This window comes from Octopus sinensis, linkage group LG11, assembly GCF_006345805.1.
Source record: "Octopus sinensis linkage group LG11, ASM634580v1, whole genome shotgun sequence".
In the NCBI taxonomy this organism is placed as follows: Eukaryota; Metazoa; Mollusca; class Cephalopoda; order Octopoda; family Octopodidae; genus Octopus; species Octopus sinensis.
Genome location: NC_043007.1, coordinates 12082721 through 12096684, shown reverse-complemented (window position 1 = coordinate 12096684; position 13964 = coordinate 12082721). Strand labels below are relative to the sequence as shown.

Here is a 13964-nt window from a genome sequence, read left to right as displayed (position 1 = left end):
AAGCAAAAACAAAACAAAAACTCTTCAGTACTGGGTTTATCACTACGCTAACCCTTTCTTCTTTTACTGACAATTAAATCTACCCCACTATTACACCTGGTACTTAACCTCTTGCCACATATCCTATAGTTCTCTCTTCTTATGATTCATTTTGACCCCTCCATGTGGTCCTTTTATTCTTCTAATGACCAGCATCCTAATCTGAACCTGACCTCACTTTCTACCCTTATATATTTAATACATTAGTAATGTAACCTCCTACATTTCTTCAACATCCACCCTGATTGTATTACTGTCATTCGCCACATCTACCCAAGCTAATGAAGAAAGCTCTGTATGGGTATTTGATCTATCATAAATACCAGACAAGTTTCCTTCAAAATCACATTCCACCATTTTCAAAAGAATGGCACACAATGGGTAATGTATTCCTATAGATATATGTATAAATATATATATGTATATATGTGTGTATATATATATGTATGTATATATATGTATGTATATGTATATATATATATATATATATATATATATATATATATATATACATACATATATATGTGTATATATATATATACATACATATATATGTGTATATATACATACACACACACAATATATATGTTATATATATTTATATATGTATATAATGTGTGTATATATATATATATACACATACATACATACATACATACATATATACATATAGTGGCTAAACAATAATACTAATGTGATCTGAGGGGTTCCAACTAGCTACCGCAACATGGCTTGCTGAAGATCTTAGGATGTAGAGCAAGGAAATAAACGCAAATGTTGCTCTGATCTTACTTCACTAATATTAAAATACATCATATTTCATGAACCACTTGACAGCTTCTCTGTTGTTGCTTGTCCTGCTAGGAATGGCAGCTAAAAATCACATCCAGCCAATTTAATATGCGGGACATATGCCTTGGATAATGTAGTTCCTGGTATACAAAAAAACATATATATAAATAAAAGGTGAAACAGACAGGATGGTCATGGCTGGAATGTGTTTGATCAGGACTAACATGGGTCTAAAGAAACAGCATCCTGCTAGTGTTGCACTTTGCAGATAAGTTACAAAGGTGCGGTTTCTCTAACTAAACTACTAATTTTATTTATTAGTCATAAATTACAGGTGGGAGGAAATGATGATGGTGATGAGAGAATCTTAATAGGTTATGTTGGCATGATTGTGGAGTTAAAAGGGTTGTTTTGCCATTACATGCTTCTTGGGCAAGGGTTTTCTGCTGGTGTCACCAATTGGCTAAAAGCTTGTGTGTCATATTTGGGGCCAGTGGTGAACAATGTAGAAACTTATTATTGAATAGACATAATATGTCTCCCTGTTTAACACCCTCACCTAGGGCTTGGTTGCCTTTAGCAAGAGTCCACTCTGTTGCTGACATCCAGGCATGGTCTCCGATCTGGGGATCACTCTTTCCTTTTTTCCCCTTCAGTTGCAGAGGTTCTTAAAAAAAAAAACATCATGGCCACTGCCCTTTTTCCTCCTTTAAAAAAAATGTTTCTTTTAACAAAGATAAAAAAATTTAACCCAGCTAAAGATAATATCAGAACAATTGTTGGTGGATTGGCGAAATCATTTCGGCCCTTTATATTCTGAGTTCAAATCTTGCCATAGTCGACTTTCTCTTTCATCCTTCAAGGGTTGATAAAATAAAGTACTGGTCAAGCACTGGAGTTGTATAATCAAATATATCCCTCGCACCGAATGTGTGGTCTTGGGACTCGAGTCAGAAATTATTATTTGAGCAAAACATATCAAAGGGCAGATAAACTCAGGAGACCCAATAGCCAGCCAATAACATTATACATACATACATATATATATATATATATATATACATGCATACACACACATCCATACACAGATGTATGTATGTGTGATGACTTAGAAGTTTCTGGTTTGGTACCTAGGTGTACATTTAGCCTCCCAAGGTGGGTTGGATTCTAAACCATGGTGAAAGCAACTGACCCAGGAGATGGAGAAGCCTGAGGCATGTTGCACATTGAGTTTGCAGCAAACATTTGCACCAACTTTCTGCTGTTCAGCATTTCTAATAAAAATGTGTGGATGGTCCTACATAAGCCTTCTCCACTGGAAACAAATAATTTTTTCTGGGTACTCTAATCTTTATACTGTTGGCTGTTATACTCTCATATGTCAAAGCCAACTGGAGAATCTACTATATATATATATATGTATATATATATTAGAAGGTTTGGAGATGATGTACAGGTTTTATATATTAGAAGAAATAAGGTACTCAGAAATCTGGATGGTTTTATATTTACAGATTTTTATAAATAAAAATCTGTAAATATAAAACCATCCAGATTTCTGAGTACCTTATTCTTCTAATATATATATATAATAGAAATTTAGAGAGGAAAATAGATTGCACATTTTTTTACCATATCTAAATTTGGTTGCAATAAATATACTGTAAAGTTCTTATTGATGAAGTGTTTCAAAGCTTTGAGGTGCATCATTAGTAAAGACTTATTTGCATATTTTTTAATGCTTCCATGTTTGCACTCTAAATTAATATTTTTATTCTATTTAACCAGCTGAAAGAGAATCAGTTTAATTTCTGAATTTTTCTAAATACATCCATGTGCACAGGCACAGCTTAGGGATTCTTGGGCCTCTGGTCTTTGAAGTTGGCCACAAATCTGCGCATGTGTGCGCTGATGCATGTCCAAGGTGTTTTGAGAAAGATTAATAGTTGCCCATGCATATAAGTCCTCCCTTATTTACACCATTGAAGTTTACCCAAGAGAAAAGCCACTGAGTCGGTTTTGATAGAACTTGGCGTCAGTGTTGTCATAGGTGCTGCTTTTAGAATCCAAAGAACCAGAATAGATATCAAAGGACCTCAAGCTTGATTCTGTAACAGTTTTTACCAATCCATCACCCTGGATTGTTATTTCTTTCATTGACCCTAAAAGGATGAAAAGTAAAGCTGACCTTGGTGGGAGTTGAACTCAAAGCTCAATAAATACCATGAGGCATTCTGTCTAATGCATTCACAATTCTGCCAATTGTTTTTGTGGTCAAGAAGTCTACTTCGTAACTACATGGTTTTGAGTTCAGTCCCACTGCAAAGCATATTGAGAAAATGTCTTTCTCCTCTAACATCAAGTTGACCAAAGCTCTGTGAGTAAAATTTGTTGGGTGGAAACTGTGTGGAAGCTCATCAGGGGGCCTGTTGTTATTCTTGAGTGATAAACCTAATCCATTGCCTCTAACACTCCTGATCTTTTAGGTGTCTTTGTCATTTAGGCCAGATCTGGACATTACTTCCTCCTTCTCGTTAGTGTCAGAGATCCTGAAAAAGGGCTTGAATATTGGTCTTCTTTTCTTCAGACCAAGTTACATAAAAAAAAATTAATTAATTATCAATCTTTTGCCCTCATTATCCCATTTATGCAAATTTTCATGAGCTGGCAGTATTAACCCCCTCTACCAAATCCATGTAATATATATATATACATATATATATACATACATATATATATATATAAATATATATGTGTGTGTGTGTATATATATATATATATATATATATATACATGAATATATATAATATATATATATATATATTATATGTATGTATACATGTAAAGCACATACACAGGTTCATATAGTTTCTGTCTACTGACTTCACTCACAAGGCTTTAGTCAGCTTAGGTTATTGGGTGAAGATACTTGCCCAGGGTACCATACATTAAGACTGAACCCAAAATCACATGCTGCCAAGTGAATTTCCCAATCCCACAACCATATCTGCATTTGTTATTATTAATACTACTAACATTTATTAGTATTATATTACTTAATAAACAGATGATTAAACCAAAAAACAAATTTAGTTCTTAACACAAAGAGTTCAGAATTCTTCAAAGATCAAGCACTGGAATGGTGTGTTTGTTCATCATTCACATGTTATTGATGTTTTATGAGGAAATGAAGAAAGGCCTGGTGGTATTTGTTCCAGCTCTTTATATTCCAAGCTCACATTCCACCAAGGTTGACTTCATCTTTCATCCGACCGAGGTTGATAAAATAAAGTCCCCAGTCAAATACTGGGGTCGATGATATCAACCAACACCCTCCCTTCAGAATTCTTGGTCGTTTGCTTTTGGACCTAAATTTAAGAAAACAAATATGACTTAATTTATTCAAAGGCAGTGTCTGGGAGAAACAGAGTGTTGGAAGAAATGCCTGGCACTATTTGTTCCAGCCCTTTATGCTTTGAGCTCAAATTCTGCTGAGGTCATCTTCATCTCTCATCCCTCTACGATTGATAAAATTTAGTACCAGTGAAGTTGAAGGTTTTGACTAGAACCCCCCTCCCTCAAAATTGGGGCATTGAGCCTAAATTAAAAAATTAGCATCAGTTCTTTCATTTATTCAATTATTTATTAGAAATGGTAGATTTCATCTGGATTCATTTTTATTACCAAAAACAAGCAAAATATTTTGTATTGCGTAAAGAATGCACAAGAATGTAGATTGGAAGAATTTCTAAAGCAACAGACAAAATGCTTTGTGGTATTTTTTCTAAGGCGGCGAGCTGGCAGAATCGTTAGCATGCTGGGCGAAATGCTTAGCGGTATTTCGTCTGCCGCTACGTTTTGAGTTCAAAGTCCGCCGAGGTCGACTCTGCCTTTCATCCTTTCGGGGTCGATTAAATAAGTACCAGTTACGCACTGGGGTCGATATAATCGACTTAATCCGTTTGTCTCTCTTTGTTTGTCCCTTCTGTGTTTAGCCCCTTGTGGGTAGTAAAGAAATAGGTATTTTTTCCAGCTCATTATACTGAGGTCAACTTTGTTTTCATCCCACCGGGGGCCAATAAAATAAAGCACCAGTCCATTACTGGGATTCTTATAATCAATTATTATCCTCCCCCTAAATTCCAAGCCTTGTGTCTATATGTTTGAAACAATTATGTGAACAATGCATTCTTATAAGTTAATTTTTATTTTTTATTTCTAATGAAAATTTCAATCAATATTTCGAAGTAAATTGTCTTCATAAAGTGATAAATTTTATTTGAAACAGTAAAAGATCTTACCTCCAAAACTATTTGGAGTCAGCCAAAGTTTTAGTTTGTTCCTTTATTTTTCATGGACTTTCATGCAATTGTTACCATTTCTAGTTGTTTCTTACAGATGATATGATTAACCCAGTGAGGGCTGTGGATTGGAAGAATGTTAGTGTCAAACAAAATACCATGCAGCGTGTGTTTCGGCTCTTTACCTTCTGAGTTCAAATCTTGCTCAGGTTAACTTTACCTGGGTTTCACAAAATAAAGTACCAGTCATATACTGGAATCATTTTAATCAACTAACTGCAACCTCCAAATTCCAGGCCCTTGTGCATATGTTAGCAACAATTACTCGGTGATGCACATCATGGTTCACGTGGACTGCAATCTGTCCATACCCAAATTTTGGTGGCCCACAGTGAATTTTATGTCCTGCTGTTTCATTGCATAATATGACTAAAATTAAATGTATATCTGGTGGCCCATCAAGTTTTCTTCATTAATTTTTTTAGTGGCCAACCTTCTGTAAAAAGTTTATTACACTTTAAATGACCTATGGCCAATCAGGGCCTGTAAGAAAAGGTGAGGAGATCAGCTGGTACTTTAGTCTGGGACCAAAAGAGCATAAGAAACGGCTTCAAGACAATCTGTCAGGCACCAAGTACCCTAAAAAAATTCTTTTTGATAATTCTACCCACCCGTGAATTTGGGGCCCCCGAAAGCTCTTTTGCTCCCCCCTTGCCAACCCAATTTCTCTTAGAGGCCCTGGTGGCAGTGATCTCAAAGACAAAATATTCTTCTGAACCATGATGTTGCTGCCTGCTGCATATATTAATTAATTAATGATTTAAAGCAGTGATTTTGTTTTATTTAATTGTAGTTTCTTATTAATTAATAAATACCTCAGTCCAGTCTAAATTAACACAATCAATCAATATCTCTTTAAACTGAGTATTATATAAAAAAAAGAAGAAAAAAAACTGAAGAGACCTAATTAATAAAATGCAAGACAATATTTCACATAAATTATTAAAAATGAAATGTTTAACCAAACTGCCACTTTTTTTGTTGTTGTTGTTGATAAATGTCTCTTGAGCTTTTCCAAATCCATTCCGTAATCCCCATTTGCAGTGTGAACAGCAGTTCGTTAGATTTAATACATACCTGTCATCTCTTTTTCATAGATAGGCGACACAATCCTGCAATGATCTGCAGGTTTACACCACATAGCCACCATCAGAGGTGGTAGGTACTCAATACCTAAATGTTAAGACTACATACAATCAACAAGAAATATACTGGTACATTAGATATTAACTAACAGAATAAAGCCTTTAGCCCAACTATGGTAGTAGTGCTTGGTTTGTTTCTCCTGTGTGAATTTTAGCCAGCAAAAAGTAAAGATAGAAATAGCTTCAAATGTCCCAAGCAATTTTTATTTCAATTTTTATTTAAAACATGATGCTTCAGAACAGTCAGGGATAAAAAAAAGAAAGAGAAAGAAGAAAAGAAAAGTGGAAAGGCAAGATAAAAATGATATGCATAGATAAATATACATATATACACACATGTATATGCATATATATATATATATATATACACATATATATACATATATATATATATATACATATACATATATATACATATATATATATATATATATAATATATATATATATATACATATATATATATATATATATTATATATATACATATATATATATAATATATATATATATATATATATATATATATATATAAATTAGAAAAAAAAAACACCTTTTATCAATTCAATAATGAAAAATTAAATTATAACATTTAGAAAAATTACATCTTATAGAAAGATTAAATATAAGATAAAACATATAACAATGATTAAATAATGTGCATATATATGTATATATATAAACGCACACATATAATGTACATATATATGTATATATATAAACGCACACATATAATGTACATATATATATATATGTGGGTGTGTGTGTGTGTATGTAACAGTACAACTGTTTCAGTATCTTGTATCTGTTCGAAACAAAAGAGATACATCAATGTATTAAAACAATTCTATTGTCAACCATTACCTCATTAATAAAAGGCATCAATTGTTTGATGAACCACCTATTGATCCCCTCCATTTTCTTATTGCTATATAAATTAATGGTAAAATATCTCTTTACCTTCACCCATTTAATACACTCGGTAATGTAATTGCAATGCAATAAAAAAGCACTTGTGTATTAATAATTGGGTATTCTACCAACAGTATATTGGATAGATATTATCCCTTAGTGGGTTGGATTCACAATCTCTAACTTTCCTATATATATATATATATATACATACATATACACATACATATACATACATTTATAAACATATACAAATACACACACATGTATATATAAAAATATGTCTGGTATGTGCAACTGGGGCAGTATTTGATTAAAAAAGCCATCTATGTATCATACTTAATGTATACCCACAATCAATAGACTAGTTACTGGAGTATTTATCCTGATATACCTCTCGTGGACTTGCTGTGTTAAAATAACAATAAATATCAGACAAAAATTCATCCCAGCATCAGCCTCAACAGCATTTCAGCTGTTTTGAGTCTTTTCAGTGTGTCGTGTGCTTGCATCTAGTCCTGTGCTCAGACAAGAATTCATCATCTCTGATATAGGAAAAAAGTAAATAAAACATTCACTGATTTTGCAAATAGCTTCCAAGCTGATTAAAAATCTAGTGTATGCAATTGAGGCTGTATTTAATTAAAAAAGCCATCCATCTTTCACGGACTAGCTTTATTAAAAACAATAGCTATCAGAGACATGAAAATTTGTCCAAGCAGTGGCGAGCAAACCTGCCGGTCCCTTTGTGTTCCTTCTTGTCAGCTGGTCTGCTGTCATTAACCGTGATCACCATCTGTTACCCTAGGGGCTTTATGTTATGGTGTCAGTAGGTAGTATTTGAACTTAGAATGTACAGAGCTTAAAGATATATCACATGACTACAAGGTATTTCCTTTAACATTCTACCAATCTGGAAGTATTTTATTCATCATCATCATCATTGTTTAACGTCCGCTTTCCATGCTAGTATGGGTTGGACGGTTTGACTGAGGGCTGGTGAACCAGATGACTACACCAGGCTCCAGTCTTGATCTGGCAGAGTTTCTACAGCTGGATGCCCTTCCTAATGCCAACCACTCTGAGAGTGTAGTGGGTGCTTTTACGTGCCACCGGCATGGGGCCAGTCAGGCGGTACTGGAAACGACCTCGCTCGAATCTTTTTACACATGCCACCAGCACAGGTGCCAGTAAGGCGATGCTGGTAATGATCACGCTCGAATGGTGCCTCTTACATGCCACCAGCACGGAAGCCAGTTAGCCGCTCTGGCAACGATCACGCTCGGATGGTGCTCTTAGCACCCTACTAGCTCAGCACACAAGTGCCAGTAAGGCGAAGCTGGTAACGATCACTATTATTCTGACTAATGTTTTATTTAGCAATCATGAAAACTTTAAAAGCAAGGCTGACCAATGTTAGATTTGAACTTAAAGCACAAAGAGTTCACACAACTAATTGAACAACCGAATATTTGTCAGTGAATCTAAGATTTATTTACTTTATACATCTGTGCATGTCTATAGGCATCATCATCCTGTTTCCATGCTGGCATGGGTTGGACAGTTCATGATTGCCTGACTCATTCCTTATTTGGAGTTACTACCTTTCCTAAAGGGGTCAGAGGGCCCCATCTCAATCACATGTTTCATGGTTTCATGATTGTTTTACAGCTCAATTTCCATCTTATAACCAACCATTTTACCCGAATGACAGCAAATTGTTTGACAAAAAACTAAGTGACTTGGATAGCATAAACAAATAACAACCAATCACAATATTAATCTGTACCATTCCTACGTGCAAATTGATGGCTGGGAACCAGGCCCATTCTTATGAGAGGGTTCTGAACAGATACCAAATTCCTCGTAAGAAATTTTTGCTGCCACATTGACTCAAATCCACCGCAACGGTTTCTAAAAACTGAGTCAGATGTCTCTGAGGTGTGACAAATCATCATCATTTAACGTCTGTTTTCCATGCTAGCATGGGTTGGACGGTTCGACCAGGGTCTGGGGAGCCAGGAGGCTGCACCAGGCTCCAGTCTGATCTGGCAGAGTTTCTACAGCTGGATGCCCTTCCTAATGCCAAATGATTACAAGATATGAATTATAAAGATTTGTTTTCTCTAATTTTGTATATCATCATCATTATCATCGTTTAACGTCCACTTTCCATGCTAGCATGGGTTGGACGATTTTGACTGTGGGCTGGTGAACCAGATGGCTGCATCAGGCTCCAATCTTGATCTGGCAGAGTTTCTACAGCTGGATGCCCTTCCTAACACCAATCACTCTGAGAGTATAGTGGGTGCTTTTTACGTTGACTTTAGCAGGATTTGAACCCAGAACACCAGTGCTAGAATAAATTCTACAATGGGTTTTTTTCCGATGTTGTATATAACTGTTGTAATGTAAGGAACCCACCCCCCCGAAAACTAAATATTACAAAAAGCAAGCCCAAGACCCATTACACCTGGGTAATCAAAACAAGAAGGTCACAGTATTCAGTCAAGGGTTTGCTCACTCAGGGTTTATCTGGAGTTAAACAATTACTGTGCCTCTTGCCAACTAAACACTAATTACCAAATCTATTAATTTAATTCTTTATTGCGCACAAGGGTCTAAACATAGAGGGGACAAATAAGGACAGACAAATGGATTAAGTCGATTATATCGACCCCAGTGCGTAACAGGTACTTAATTTATCGACCCCGAAAGGAAGAAAGGCAAAGTTAACCTCGGTGGAATTTGAACTCAGAACGTAGCGGCAGACGAAATACCTATTTCTTTACTACCCACAAGGGGCTAAACACAGAGAGGACAGACAAAGGGATTAAGTTGATTACATCGATCCCAGTGTGTAACTGGTACTTATTTAATCGACCCCGAAAGGATGAAAGGCAAAGTTAACCTCGGCGGAATTTGAACTCAGAATGTAACGGCAGATGATATATCTGTTTCTTTATTACCCACAAGGGTCTAAACATAGAGAAGACAATCAAGGACAGACAAACAGATTACGTCAATTATATCGACCCCAGTGCATAACTGGTACTTATTTAATCGACCCCAAAAGGATGAAAGGCAAAATCGACCTCGGCGGAATTTGAACTCAGAACCTAGCAACAGAGTGGATTCTGCTAAAGGCTCTCAAGGTACCAGATGATGGTATAAACTGAGCAATGGATTCAATCTCTCACCCAAGTAGGACATGGTGGGATTTGAGCTCAGAACACAAAGACCCAGAAAAATCACCACTAGGTATCCTGCCTGATGCTTTAAGATTTACAGCAATCCATTGCCTGCCACTAGCACTTAATTTACCGATCCCAGAAGGATGAAAGACAAAGTTGACATTAGCAGGATTTGAACCTAGAACACCAGTGCTAGAATAGATTCTACCATGGGTTTTTTTCTGATGTTGTATTGACTCTGCCAAGTTTTTAGAACAACGAGCAAAGCACCTGTTACCAAGCTAGTCATATTGATACCAGTAATACTGTCAGTCAACTGCTAGTTGCATACTTGTCCTAACACTTTTATCTATCATAGAGTTGCCAGTATATATATATAAATATGTACATACATATATATATATATATATGAATATATATATTTAAATATGTATATATGTGTATATATATGTATATACATACACACATACATACACAGACACATACATACACACACACACATATATATAGAGAGAGAGAGATTACAGCTATACATATAATAAAACACATATATATATATATGTATGTAAACACATACACACATATATATCATCATCATCATCGTTATCATTCTATATCCACTTTCCATGCTGGCATGGGTTGGATAGGTGATTTCTGTTCTCTGAGATCTGTTAGGGGACCATACTTCGCTTATAAGTTTCATTTTGGGCCTTATTTCTATAGTAGGGTGCCCTTGCTAACCTTATCCACTTTAAAGAGTGTTTGGCATGCATTTTCTTGTGGCCCAGCACCTGAGAGATTGTTGTGTTGCGTCTTCTTCCACACTAGAGAGCACAGAAGTAAAAGAATGATATCCATATATAATCAGTGTGTGTTATTAAGCGACATAATGATACAGCCGTTTCCTTTGAGAAGAGAAAGAGATAAAGAAAGAAATAAACTAGCATTTAGGCACAGGAGTGGCTGTGTGGTAAGAAGCTTGCTTCCCAACCACATGGTTCTGGGTTCAGTCCCACTGTGTGGCACCTTGGGCAAGTGTCTTCTACTATAGCCTTAGGCTGACCAAAACCTTGTGAATGGATTTGGTGGATGGAAACTGAAAGAAGTCTGTCATACGACAAAAAGAGACCGATAGAATAAGTACTAGGCTTACAAACAATAAATCCTGGGGTAGATTTCCTTGACTAAAGGTGGTGCTCCAGCATGGCCACAGTCAAATGACTGAAACAAGTAAAAGAGTAAAGAACTAAAAAATATTCATTAATATTTATGTGTGGAGAAAACCAAGGCGATAAAATGAATGAATATATAATTTTTATATGGAACTGGCAATGTTATAACTATTATTATTATTATTATTATTATTATTGTTATAAATTTCTGTTTACATCAGCTCTTAGTGTTATTTACCAAATTATCCAAACAAGGAGCTCTTTGAGAATCTGAGTGTTGTTTGTAAGATTGGAATAAATTCAACAAAGATACAAAGTAAATATTTGGAGAATTACCAAAATATTTCTATTAAGAGTTTGTTGTGCTTGTATGGTATGATGCTATGTATGTATCTATGTATATTAATATATATATATATATATAGAGAGAGAGAGAGATAGATAGATAGATAGATAGATAGAGAGGGTGAGAGAGAGAAATATATATATATACAAGGAGACAGAAAGAGAAACACATACACATACTCACACACACACTCATATATGCATGTATATTTCACATGTATATTTAACTATATACATGTGTGTGAGTTTATATATGTATGCATATTTGTATATATATGTATGCACACACACACACATACACACACACACACACATATATATATATATTTGCATAGATACAGATGTATTGTTTGTTTGTTGGCAAGATAACCAAAAAAGTAATCAATCCAGTGGGAGAAAATATATCATTTAATGAATACAAAAGTTTTACGTGAGCTACTTCAAGTTTCATGTTCAGATAATGTAGTAAACAGATGGGTTTGAGTAGCATTTCACGCATGATAGGCAGATCTTGAAATGGTAAGCTATACAAACCCATCTGAACACACATATATATATATGTGTGTGTATGTATATATATATAAAGAAAGAAGACAAATGAGTTGGGGTTTACTACAGCTGTTTCAGGTGCATTTGTTATAGATGAATAAACCAATTACATCATGATAAAACCACTCACATACAAGTATGAGCTTGTGGCTTGTGCCACATTGTTGGTAATAGTTCAATCTTTATGTAGTTTCAGGTAGACTTAAGCACCTTTTTGGCCCTACTTCCCTTGACCTTGTGGAACATTTAGGATTTGACAGTTCTGAAAGAGAATGCTGCACCAGCAATTGGCTGGTATTCATTTTCAGGCTGAGTAGAGATGAGCAGTGTGAACTGAAGACTTGCATGTGACACCAGGTCCAGGAATTGAGACCTTTATCTCATGACCACGAGACCAACACACTTAACCATTAGGCCACATGCAAACACACACATTATATATATATATATATGTGTGTGTATTACATAAATATATATATATATATATATACATATATACATATATCTGTGTGTTTGTATATATATATATATATATATACATATGCATCCTCATAATTATCGTTATCATTGTAACATCCCCTTTTCCATGCTTGCATGGGTCAGGCAAAATTCCTTGAGGCAGATTCTCTATGGTTAGATGCCCCTTCTGTTGCCAGCCCTCACTTCTTTCCAAGCAAGTTAATATCTTCCTATTTCCTGACATGTTCTCACTGGCCATTGGAAATAAATAACGCAGCTCGTATGACTGATCTTCCTTTAAAACTAATATGTGATGTCAGGATAAGGAAGCATACACACACACATGCCCACATACACACACACACACACACATATATATATATATTTGCATACATACAAATGTATTGTTTTGTTGGCAAGATAACCAAAAAAGTAATCAATCCAGTGGGAGAAAATATATCATTTAATGAATACAAAAGTTTTACGTGAGCTACTTCAAGTTTCATGTTCAGATAATGTAGTAAACAGATGGGTTTGAGTAGCATTTCACGCATGATAGGCAGATCTTGAAATGGTAAGCTATACAAACCCATCTGAACACACATATATATATATGTGTGTGTATGTATATATATAAAGAAAGAAGACAAATGAGTTGGGGTTTACTACAGCTGTTTCAGGTGCATTTGTTATAGATGAATAAACCAATTACATCATGATAAAACCACTCACATACAAGTATGAGCTTGTGGCTTGTGCCACATTGTTGGTAATAGTTCAATCTTTATGTAGTTTCAGGTAGACTTAAGCACCTTTTTGGCCCTACTTCCCTTGACCTTGTGGAACATTTAGGATTTGACAGTTCTGAAAGAGAATGCTGCACCAGCAATTGGCTGGTATTCATTTTCAGGCTGAGTAGAGATGAGCAGTGTGAACTGAAGACTTGCATGTGACACCACGTCCAGGAATTGAGCCCTTTATCTCATGACCACGAGACC

At 35.3% G+C, this 13964-nt stretch overlaps 1 long non-coding RNA gene across 1 annotated transcript; it reads left to right on the top strand.

Annotated features, from left to right (window-relative positions):
* The first annotated feature begins 3678 nt into the window (after positions 1-3678).
* On the top strand, positions 3679-5967 carry LOC118765322. Its single transcript, XR_005001159.1, has 2 exons — positions 3679-4606; positions 4852-5967. It is a non-coding gene; the product is annotated as an uncharacterized LOC118765322 (long non-coding RNA).
* Positions 5968-13964: the final 7997 nt, after the last annotated feature.